Genomic DNA, 13,459 nt, shown 5'->3' with positions numbered 1-13,459 from the left:
TCTCTGTGCTGACAAAAACTCCAATAGATCTATTGCTAGATCATTTCTTCAATAAAAATTTTAAGCAAATTCAGTAGTTTCCTTAAATCAGTTTCTTTTAAGGTATTTCCATGGTGTTCTGAAACTACTTGGAATAGTGATTTAAAACCATGATATTTATGAGAGGTTGAGGTAAGATGAATAATGTTTTTAAGTACAAAAGAACGAAACAAATTGAATGGACAGAAAAGCGTAAGTGACATCTGAAACCTAAAAATGGCATTTTTCCAGAGGCCATAAATCATTCATTTGATTTTGAAGTTTTAATATAGGAAGCTGGTTGGCACACACACAACTGACTTCCTATGAGACTTTCTTTCTAGCTGCAATAGCTCTTTCAAGGAACCAAATCAGAAATCATAATTCATTTTAAAATTGCTATAAAGTGATACATTAAAATACCTTAAGTAACACATTCATTTAGAGAAATTCATCATGTGTATGCTTCTTCACCTCTTGTACCTATACAAATGCAAGCTATTATTCACACCCTGAATTTAGAGTCACACAACTCTCAGTCCACAAATCAGCTATGGGAGATACATGGCATTTTATTTTTTCTAAAACACATTTCATTCCTATTTAGAATTTCCTTTCCAGTGGGTAAAACTAGAGCATTGTGCTAAGTAAGGAACATACTCCAGTCACAGAAAGACAAATACTGAGTCATTCCACTTACATGAGGTTTCTAAAATAGTCACTCATAGAGATGGAGAAGAAAAGTGGTTGCCAGAGGGGTTTTGCGGGTAGGGGAGATGGTGAAGAAATAGGGAGCTGTTGTTCAACAGGTGTAAAAATTCAGTTACTCAAAAAGTCTGGAGATGCATGCTGGTGATCATTGTTCAGCAATGTGAATCCACTTAATGCCACTGAGATATATTGTACACTTATAGTGGTTTTAATAAATTTTATATTATGTTCATTACCCAGTTTTTTTAAGGGAGTTTACGAGAGGTTAAATAAACTTCTCAAGCTTACAGAGCTCTGAAATTCTAGTGTGTGGATTCATATCCAGTTTCTCTGAATCTGTTGAATAACTATATGGGCCATGTGATGAACAATAAATGTGCTATAAGACTGTGAAAGGTGATCTGTTACTTGGAATGACTGTGCATTTTCTCTGATTACAAATTAATTTGAAATAATCAAATGTAAATTTACTTTAAAGACATTTAAAGCAAATTTGGGTGCAGCAACATTTACCAACAGGCAGAGTCATCTCATCATCTATTTATGGGCACTTTGTTTTTTTCAGTGTAAATAATGCATAGATGTTAAGGATCTTCACCTACCTAGAGCCTGTAAATCCAGATGAAAGGACATAGTTGTCACTTTGATCTTAACAGAAGGCAGAAATGTCACGCTACTCAGCATCCGTCCCCTCATTGGCTCAAATGTCACCTCGTCTGTGCAGGCAATCTATTTTTTACCTCTATAATACGCAATTATATGGAACCTAAAATTGTCCTTGAACTGATGTAATTAAATGCTTACTTAGAAATACATCTTATAAATTTATGATGCTAATAATTATCTTTTTAAATGCACATCATAAGCACTTGAAGCACTTAAAGGAAGACTAATTTTTTTTAAAGCATACAACCATTTTCAGGTTTTTCTTATTCAGTATTATAACTGTTATTTTGGCATGATTCTTATTTTTTTTCCTAGTGGCAAAAAGGTATGTTTGTGAGCCGTATAGTAAACAGATAAATCTAATTAGCATTGAATTAAACTGCAATATCAGTATTAGCCGTGTATGTATTTGCAGTTTATTTGGATATTACTAAAGGATTTGTTCATCAAATTTGCTATGCAATGTATACCTGATTCTGCAAAAGGCGAAGGCGAAAATACCCATCCCAGAAATCATTGGCCATCCTCACAAGTAAAACATTACTTTGACTCAACAAATTTTCCACTAGCTATAGTTTCCGTAGCTTATGAAAATTATATTTATGTGAATTATATTTAACAAGATAATAATAGCAATAAACATTACTTAGGTAATATTTAAAACATTTTTGGATGTAATTTGAACATATGATTTACAGAAACAGGTCCAGATAGTTCAAAAAAGTATTCTTCATTCACTTGGCAAACAAAGCTTGTATAAATGGATCTAATACTTAGCGCTGAGATTTTAAGAAAAATAAGTATATGGATGTTCTTTGCTGTTTCTGCAAGTCCTTTCTACTTCCCTCTTTGCTGTCAAAACTTTGACTTCGCTTAGTGCACAGCCCTAGGCCTGAATCACAATTTTTTTAAGCCACTCATGACATTTTCATCCCATGTGTCTAACCCATAAGTTGCCAAGCCTTCCTTGCATCTAAGAATATCTAGTTAAGCATGTTCTAGCCAATGAGATGTAAGGTCAGAGATAAGTGTGGGATTCGGTTGGTAATAAATGCTCTTCGTTTAAAAAAATAAGAAGAGAAAGACTTTTACCCCTGTGCCTCTTTTGCTGGTCTGGACACATGCAGGTGTGGAGGTCTGGTTATCTCACCACTTTCGTAGGATTCAATTTCCTTGACACTGGAATCCAAAGCAAGAAACTAAGAGTGATTTGACGGAGCAAGATTTGCAACAGGTAGAAAACCTGGCACCTGGCATTGGCTGAGAATTTGTTTTGGACAGTTCATTTTACCTGGTTTCCTCATGTGTCATAAGGAAATTAAACAAAGATACTGTCATTGGAAGAATCTAATTCCTATATCTATGGTTAAATGAACTCACGAGAGTGAAGACTCTAATACGAATCTTGAGCTGGAATGTCCATCTTCTCCTTCCTTTGGACATCAGAGCTCCTGGTTCCTGGACCTCTGGGCTCTGGGACTTACACCAGCAGCACCACCCGCCCCTCTTCTCAGGCCTTTGAGAGCCCATTGGTTCTCAAGCCTTGGGGTTCGGACTGACCCATAACCTTGGCTTCTGGGTCTTCAAAAATGGATCTCCTACTGGTTTTGTTTCTCTGGAGAAGCCTAACAAAATTTGCTGACCCAGATAAGTTTGATATGCTTTGAGGATCGAGTCTCATTTAATTTATTTCTAGGTTTGTATCATATTTCAATAGAATTTTAAAAATTAATTGCATTTATATAAAATGGATTTTTTTTTTAGTATCTAAAGTATACATCAGATAGGCTAATACAGATTTTAAAAGTTTCTAATTTTTTATATAAATATGGCATACAGGGGGATATTCACTTGCAATATTAATTTATTTCAAAGCTATTTGTTGAGCACTTATTTAAGTTGTCCTAAGTAAAGAGTCAGAATTTGAATTTACACCTACAGGCACAGGTTCTCCTACATAAATCAGAGAAATAAATAGGAAAGGCATCAATGGAAAAAAAAAATTGTATAACTAGAATTGCTTTCAAATCCCTAACAGCAAATAAAATAGAGCCACCTAACAGCCTCAAGGGGTTCTTTAGGTCCCTCTATTTTAACTTACATTAGAAAGATGATCTCTCTTCCTTAGCCAAACTTGAAATATTGCCCCTTTTCCATACGCCAACAAAAAGTGTTGACTCCATTTTTTTCCCTGTGATAAGAGCCTCTCTTCCTAGTATTTAGAAAAATTATGACTCTGAGAATTCTTTTATATAATAATTTGTTGTATTATCTTCCCCTCCAGCAGCAAATTTTGAGAACCTTGACAGTAGTGGTATAGATATGTCATAGTTTGTGGAATGGCAGTTGGGTCATCTATTTTGAGCACTAAAAAAAATAATAAATTAATTCTTCAGGAACTGAAGATAATCTAGTATAAGGATATTGTGGTAAAATGGTTAAAATATTATTTTAAAAACACTTATAATACACAATGCATATTTCTATTTTATAATGCATAATAAGCAAGCACAAATTTGGCTTACAGAAACTTCCCAATTTCTTAGTTCTTTATGTTGAATCATTCCTTCTGTGCTGGGAATTTTTAGTGTGTGTTGTACACTTGCACAGTTTGGAAGCGGGTGGGAGGAGTTCATAGATAAAATGCATCCAGGTCCCTGATAGTTTTTGTATCCTTTGTCTTTCTAATCAGAGGCAATTTATCTTCAAAAAAGATTTTACCTTCACACTCTTTGCCTCGAAATATCAGTTCTCTAAATCTGACATTGTTGAGTTTGGTGGGCAGCCTATTTGCACAGTTGTGTGTTTAGATCATTTTTTTTTTTCTCTCATTTCTGTGGTTTTTCTTCCTGAATGCCTGTGAAATGCTTCATTATGCTTTGTATCTGGTGATCTGATCAATAATCATTTCAAACTGCATCCTTCACTGATGATTTTGTATCCTAAAACAAGTTATGCAACCTTAGAGATTCAATTATTTTCATTTAAAGGATCTCATTATCATATCTCAATGCATTATATATCATTAAGGAATCTTAAAACAATCTTATTTCTATCATATTTTAGATTCAATTTGAATTTATCCTATTCTGTATTTGATAAACCATAGCTAAATGCTACAACCATTAATTTATTCGTTATTATATTTTGCAGTACCATAGAATTTCTTAAATCTTAGATGTTTACAATCAATTTGGAACACGTGTGCCTTGAATCTCCAGTGTAAAAAAATAAGTAATATTTTTTTTAATTTAAGAATTTTAAAATTTCAAATCATGTTTAGTGGTGTTTATCATTTTCTTTCTATTTAATAAATATTACCCTTTACTATCCAATAATCAATGAATTGTTAGCTTTAATAAAGTAACCATGGTACTTCCATGCTGTGATATTTTTATAAAATCCATTGTAGATTTTAAAGCATTTCAAAAGATGGAACCAAAATTCTGCTTCATTGTTACAGGTGGCTTAGATAATTATTCTTTAAATAATGGAATGTGATATTTTTCCAATCTTGGAATATTAATTTACCTGCAATAGAAAAGTAAAATTTTTTACTACAATTTTGCTTGAGAATATAAAATAATAATTCTTTTATAGAGAGCAAAGTAAACACATCTTGATATAAGTGCACAAAATCCAAGCCTTGTAGCAGTCACAATCACTGAGACATTTTAAGCCCAGGTACTGATTTTGTTCTGCAAATTCAGTATACCCCAGCTAATGATAAAGCTCAGTTTCTGTGGAACGCTATGAAGAGAATTCTCCAGTAACACCCTGCCAACCTACTGGAAAGAAACATGCTGGCGAATGACAACAAGTGCCAATACATTTTGGCCTAAGTAGAGCTTCCCTTCACCTTAGCATTTCCAATTTTGACAGTAAGAGAAGCCGTTAGCCACTTCACCATCATTCATGTGGATATAGAGTGACTTAATGGAAAGTAATAAATGCATTGAAAATTCTGATAGGTGTTCTAGAAGCATTTTCTGAAACAGGTGAGATAAAAGGCCTCTCACAATGAACTCATAAAGAAAATTGGACATGTGAGAGTGGAGAAAACCCACTGGGAGATGACTGACATGATGGTTCAGAACCTCATCCTCAGGAAACTCAGTGTAGGGAGGATGAGCCACCGGAGCCGAAAGTGTACCATCCAAAGCAGCGAAACCCTCTGCCTCCAGAAACGTAAAGCTAAATGTGTGACCAACATTACGGTGCTGCAAAATTTAAAATTACTATTATGTTCTTCAGTCAGTAATAGGGATATTGCACTTATACTTTTTTCAAGAATATAAATTAGCCAGGCCTTGAGGAAATTGATAGGTAAAGTACCAAACTTATTTTCTTGAGTTCGATAATAAATTTGCTACAAAATATAACCTTCGAATTTTACATCGATGCTTTATTTTTAATTGTAAAAAGTCTTTGAAATTATAATGGATTGAAATATAAGAAAGTAATGGACTGAATGTGTTATTGTTGCACAATTGAATCAATTTTTTTCCCATCATGCATATATTCCCTAGAATGGAGAGTTGTAAAAGTTAGCATAATAGAAAGTCAAGAGCTAGGTCATTGACTTTTCAACTATTTTATAATACAAAGTATATTTATACACAGCATGACAGCAATGGAAAGATGAGATATTATTTTATCAGACTGAGCCTGTGTGTGTACTGTTTAGCTCTTCCTGGCCCCCTCCTCTGGGGTACTAAGATTCTGTCAGAGTGATGGTGTCCCTTTATAGCAAGCAATAAACTCAACTTTGTCAACAGGTTGTTTGGATGGTGTTTATGGATCAGCAATCAGTAGAGGTCTTAATGAGTTCCATGAAAAGAAAGCACTGACTCATTCATGGCTTCAACAAATTTACCTTAAGGGCTCATGTATTCTCACTTAAAAAAAAAATGTTGTTAATAAATTCAAACATGCTTATTTGGAGAAGGGATTGTCAAAGCCTTTTTTCTGGCAAGTGTCCACTGTGGGACCAAGTGAGACCAAGAATATGCAATGCTTCATCCTTTTCCAAAGGGGGTTTCCAGCAACTCATGTTTTTTATAGCAAAGATCTGGAAAAGATTTTAGATGGACTAATCCTTAAAATAAAATCTAAGAAGTTAGGTAGTATTATCTAATTGTTTTTGATAAAGTAATTTAATTTAGATTAGCTTGCCCAAGTTTATTTGTGCATTAGTAACAAAACTGAGACTTGAGTCCTGGTCTTCAAACTCTACACCTCGTTGTACACAGACATAGAACTTAAAAGTATCTACTGCATTAAAACAGCTATAAAAGTGGAAACTACCTATATTCAGTTTAAAGTAGCCATAACTGGCACAGCAAGATTGGTATTGACTGTAAACACCCGAACATTTTTAACAGAATTATGGAGTTTTCAATACTTTAATAATTGATTTCTCCCCAGCTTTTTCAGAATAGCTATGCCATGCATGTGTGCATCCTATATCAGCTGAGAGTGAGGCAACTGGCATCACATATGGCATTATAATTGGTATCCTATCACTCTCTACGAAATTTCACTCCACTTTAATCATGTTGATCTCTTTTTGACATACATCAACAGGAGAAGATATTCGCCCCTAACTACCACCTTCCCCCTGAAGTATAGGGTAACTGCAATAATAACTCAATTGTGAAAAGGGAGGCGGGGACACATAATGAAGTCACCAATCACTTATGAAATCCACTGGATAGATAAGAAGCCTTCCTTTCTCGATATTGGAGTACTTGCCATCCTTGGTGTGGCAAGGTTTTAACAGCCAAACCCTGTTAGTTCAAGTTTTGAAAAGAAACACATCTAGATGATTTCACTTGTGTATTCCACCAAATATTTAAGGAGAAAATTCTGCCAATTATACATAATCTATGTTGAAGATAAAGGGAAATGTTTTCTGACTCATTTTCTGAATTCAGTGTTAGCATAATAACAAAACCTAACAAAGATATGTATATGTAAAAGAAAACTACAGATTTATACCTCTCCTGAACAAAGACACAAAATTCTCAGCAAAATATGAGCAAAATGGAACTACTAAGAGAAAACTGAAAACACATTATGATGACATAGAGTCCATCCCATGACCATAAGGCTGGCTCACATTCAAAAATTTATCAAAGTGGTTTACCATAAAACCATATTAGATTTTGATAATCATTTAATATTGACAAAGGCAGAAAAATATTTAACTAGATTCAATGATAATTTATGATAAAAATTTCTCAGCATATTAGGAATATAAGGAGACCTTTTTAACTTAATAAATGCTACCTGTGGAAAACATATTGCTGATATTATACTTAATGGTGAGAGACTGAAAGTGATCCTTCTAATATATGTAACAGGGCAAAGATGTCCTCTCTGACTGCTTCAACTCATCATTGTACTTGGAGACTTAGCCAGTGCAATAAGGCAAGTAAAATAAAAACAATGCAGATTACAGAGAAGAAAATAAACTGTCTCTATTCACAAACAACATGGCTTTATGTCTAAAAATTCCCCCTCCCAAAAAACAACTAATAATTATGTTTAAAAAAGTCACTATACAAAACTCATTTGTATTACTTTATACATCAATAAGTAATTGGAATTTGACCTTTGAAAATATTATTTACAGCAAAACAGTGACAGAAAAATTGAAGTACATTGGTAAAAACCCAATGAAATATGTAAAGGAACTAACTGCATCCTGAAAAATACAAAACACTGAAAAATTAAAGAATGTAAATAACCAGAGAGATATACTGATTACTGATTTGAGATGTTTATTTTTCACATTATAAATATATAATTTCAATGCAACTTCAAAATTCAAGAGAGCGTTTTTATAGATATTAATAACTTGATTTTAAGGTTCATATTGAAATACAAAGGAACTAGGGCACCTACAACAATTTTGAGAAAAAAGAACAAAGTTGTGCAACACGACTTACTGAAATAATCATGACAGTGCGATGTTAACATAAGGACAGAAAATAGATTGGTAGAATTAGATTCACACAAATAGAGTTCACTTTTTTGACATAGATGCAAAGGTGATTTAATAAAGATTTTTTAAATGGAAACCAGTGCTAAAACTATTGAACTTCCACTTACAAAAACAAATGAATAATCCAAACAACATCTGTACCTTATACAAGAATTAACTCAAAATGAATCAGAGGCCTAATTGTAAAATTAAAATGATAAACTTTCTACAAGAAAACATAGGAAAAAAAGCTGTGGCCTTGGAATCGGATATGCGTTTTAGAAATAACACCAAAAACATGGTTTATTAAAAAAAAATAGTAAATTGGATTTGATCAAAGACACAGTTAAGAGAATCAAAGGAGCAGAGAAAATATTTGCATAACACTGATCTCAAAAAGGATTATATCCAAAATATACAAAGAACATTTAAAACAATATAAAAATAAACAAATGATAAAATGTGCAAAAGATCTGAAGGCATACCACGCCAAAAGAAGATATACAGATGGCAAAAACCATATAAAAATATACTAAACATCATTTGTCATTTATAAACATATAAACCAACCTCAGTGAAGGCTGGCAGAGTGAAGTGCTGAACTAGAAAAATTTGGAAATGAAGCACTTGTAAGAATAAAGGCAAAAGGAACTTCCAAGGAACTTCTGAATGCTAGCTAATAAAGTTCTTCCCATGAGGGTATTATATTGGTTAATAATTCTGATGCTTCTATACGTATGTACTGGAATCGAAAAATGAAGCAAAAGGATAGTGAATTAGGTAAGAACCAGGTTTCTCTCTATTGGGGAAGGAATTTACATAAAAGCAAGGGCAGGAGGCTAGAATGATCCTTCTGTTAATGGATGAGAGTTGCAGACATGCGTGAGGCAGATATAGTTGGAGACATCAGACAATTAGCTTAACATGATACAGGTTGTTACATATGCCTATTTATTTTCATATATACAGATCGATATACACACATATATTCCTTTGATATGTTTGCTGAGATGGAATACTCTACAGCTATCTGCTTAACTCATATCTATTAATTCATCAAGCCTCTGCTCAAAAACATCCTTATATAAGAGCCCTTCCTTACTATCGTACAAAATAAGACAATCTTCCCATCCCATATCCAGAAATCTCTGTCATCCTTGCTGTTTTACTAGCTTTCTCAGTATTTATCAGTATTTGACATTTCATGTGTTTATATGTTTATTTAAGGTCTATCTCCTTCCAGTAGCATATAAGCAGCATGTGGGGAGGTATCTGTTTTATCCACTGCTAGTTGGCATTCAATGCATGAATGAATGAAACATGCAACAGGCTGATGAATGTATGTAAATCTCTATACATATATGTTAGTATATCTAGTATATATGTAGAAAGACTGTCTTATAGCAAAACTTTTAATATTAACTTTCTCCTTGCTCATCCTTAATTTCTGTGAATTTTGCAGAGTTTAAGTTTATATTTATATCTGTACAACACTTTATAATACTTCCATTATGACAGCTGTACTAGGCATAATGCTGTTTGCAGCACAGTGTGAATCACAATCTGGAATATATAATGTTTAAACCTCTGAATGAACTGGAATATATAATTTAGCACTGTAGTAAAAAATGTGCATGAACCGGCATTAAAATGACAATAAAATGTTATTACTAAGCAGACTTTTGGAATACTTCTTAGAGACTTCTTGAGTGTGTACTAGAAAAAAATGTTTTACTAATACTCAGTTCATGAACTTTGCAACAGACAAATTGGCAATTGGGTTACATAGTGGTGTCACAATTTGGATGTAATACCGAAAACTTGAAGATATGAGATATGAGAAATAAAATACTAAATATGCTTCTTACTGAGTATTGAAACCTGTTTTAAACGCAAAATGAAACCGTAAAATCCCATTTGAATTTTCTTTCAACTGTATAAGTTGAAGAAATACTGTGCTGTAGATTGAACATGCTAAAATTAATCACAGTGGAGACTAAGATGTAAAACAAGTGATCTGGAAACACCCATTATTGAGACATCGTTGAACAATGAAAAGATGCATATGATGTTCCAAATATGATCACTAATACCGATGCCTTGCAGCTAAGATAGTCCTCAAAGAAAAAAACTCACAGTGTTGAACAGGCATTAATAAATCCTTCGAACACATCATAACCACCTGATATTTCTAGATTCATCTCTTTGTCATGAATATCTTTTACTGCTTTAAGTTTTCAGCAAAAGATCTAGGCTTTGGGTTTGGAAAATTCTAGGTGCTCTAAATTACTCAATGTATTAGAAATAATTTATTAAGCCTTGGTTAGAAAACAACCAATTGGCCATTGCATAAATATAACTATTTTTCAAGAAACACAGCTGGAATATCTACTATATTTATGCTAAGACAATATTATTAATAAAGGTATGTTTACTCAAAGAACATCTACTCTATTAGAGGAAAATCTAAAAAATCAAAAGTTGAAAAGCTAACAGGGAAGATCCACTTTATGAATTCTTATTTATAATACAAAGAAGGAATTGTTATATACTACTACCTTTGTGTATTTATAGAAAAATAAGTGTGATTCCATAAAAGATAGTTAATAAGCAGGAAACTCTGGCAGCCATTTCTAAACTCAGACTTAAGAAACGCCACCAAGAAGAGAAGGAACTGCGTGCACCCAAAGCTGCAGTAAACATTAACAGGAACCTCTCGGGACTGAGAAAGCTTGGCGAAGGGTCAACATGGTGAAAAGGGCGAGGAGGAAGCCTAACATCAGCTGAAAGGGGTTCGAAGCGAGGTTCTGGATTATGCTCTTCTCTTTTTCTCTACATTATCCTGAGTACAACCTGTCTCGTCAGGACTATAAATAAATTATTGCAGTAGTTTTCAAATATATCCACAATGGACACTGATTAACTATAGATTCATAATAAAATCAAGCAAATAAATTATAACACCTTATATGGAAGGGTTGTATGATTTTATAAGATTCTCACATATTTTGGGAAGTTAAAAAAATGTCTTATAAGATGGAAGTGCTTCTCTGTTTTCCTCTCGAAAAGGAGAGTCTGACCTTTAAATGGCAGTTTCAGCTGTCAAAATATATGCTGAGATGCTGGTGCCCTATTAACCTAGAATGAAAATAATTGCCATCGGCTCAAGAGCAGCAGCGGGACGTGTGGGTCACCCTGCTAGCACCACTGGCTTTCTACGGCAAAGAGGCAAAGGAGCCCACGTGGACCTGAAATGTTAACACAACTGTGTTATTGGTGTTTCACTTTTAAAAGAATGAGAAAAGAAGTTTCAAAGTACATTTATAAAACAAGTATTAAAAACTTTTAAGTGATATATTTATTATTTTTTCTAACATAAAAAAGATATAGCATGTTCATAGTCAAATTAAAATAAATCCATAGGCTAATATTTTCGGAGCCATACAAATGACATACAGAATGAACTTCGCTTTACCTTTTATAGGTTAGATAAATACATTTGAATCTTATTAACATAACTGATTGATTAGAATAACTATTTTTATAAATTTTCTGTGACTTTATTATTAAATAACACTTGAACAAAGGCCTACAAATACTTCTAAAAATTCACACTCTATTTACATAATAGTAAATTAATGAATTAACTGACTTGGTTATGTAGAATTAACCAGGTCAGTGGTTCTAAAGCACTAATGTTAACTCATTTTTTTTTTGCCAAAATTAATGATAATTTTGTTATTAGATGTTCAGCCATTAGAACATAAAGAATAAGTGAATAGTTTTCTTATTAATTGCAAATTATTCCTGATTTACAGAATGGTTCCTAAATCTTAGTGGTTACTACTATTTATTTTAATGAAAGATTATAAAAATCTGGTATATATAAATGCACAAAGGCTTAGAATATTTTTTTCATACAATTGTATACTTATTCTCCATTTGAATACACATTTATTTTCACAAAGCTATGAGCTGTCAGAAGTAGCGTATATGATTTTGTATTTTTGGCATCTAGGATAAATCCTAAAATAATAGATGTTCAATAAATAGTTATTGCTTTAATAAAAAAAAATGATAAAGGTGCATGAGAAAATGTTTAGGTTCAACTATAATGTAATTTCATATTAAAATTAAAAAGAAAAGAATTGAGCCTTTTCACCTATTAATTCCCAGTTAATGTAAAATTGACTAAGAAATGATGATTGCACTATGAATGCATATCTTCATTTTGGGAATTGCAGCTAAATTTATTGGTGAGAAATATTCAGCAATTAGTTCCAGAGGAAGCACTAGCCACAGGACAGAGATGCAATAAACTCTGGTTCAGAATTCATTGGACTGAGGTTTAGGGCAGGAAAGAAAGATGAATCAGTGTGAAAAATAACTGAAATGCTTATTCTCTTCCTGTCTATTCTTATTTAAGACTCAAGAATTCAACATGGTATTATATGACTTTGGAAAGCCCAGTGAGCAGCATACATCCAGGATTACAGGTTCCAAAAATAATAGGAGAGAAAAAGAGTCTGAATTCCTTGCATGCTTTTGTTTCTCCTTCATTTTAATTACTGGAAACTGACCTGTATGAATCCTTTAGGCAAATTTAAAGTGCTTAGGCAAATACTAATGAAACTATGGCAAGTAAATTCTTATATGACTCTCTAAAGATAGCTACTCTCTGAAATCTCTAGTTTGGAAAGATTTAAAGGCTGAGATCTGATTAATCTTCATGAAAAATCCAGGGTATTTTGACTGGAAAAATATACATATATTATACCAAATCCTGCGTTCTGAGATTAAATGTTGGATTAGAACTAGATGGTCTCCACTCAGGCATTTTCAAAGGCAGGGAACAAATCTCTTTAAATAAAATTACCAAAAGAAAAAAGTAATGTAAACTGATGATTCTAGGTTAAGAGTCTGAGAAGAATGACAAGTAAAGGGTAAGTTAAGGGTCTGAGAATGACAAGTTCGAATAAAGAAAAGAATTGTTACAGAAACTGTCATCCAACCTTGTCATGCAATTACATTAGTACTCTCTAATGTAAAATACTTAGGTATAAATTTAACAAAATA

Source organism: Pteropus alecto, unplaced genomic scaffold, assembly GCF_000325575.1.
Source record: "Pteropus alecto unplaced genomic scaffold, ASM32557v1 scaffold65, whole genome shotgun sequence".
Classification (NCBI taxonomy): domain Eukaryota; kingdom Metazoa; phylum Chordata; class Mammalia; order Chiroptera; family Pteropodidae; genus Pteropus; species Pteropus alecto.
The sequence above is the reverse complement of the archived record's forward strand: the minus strand, read 5'-3'. Positions refer to the sequence as shown.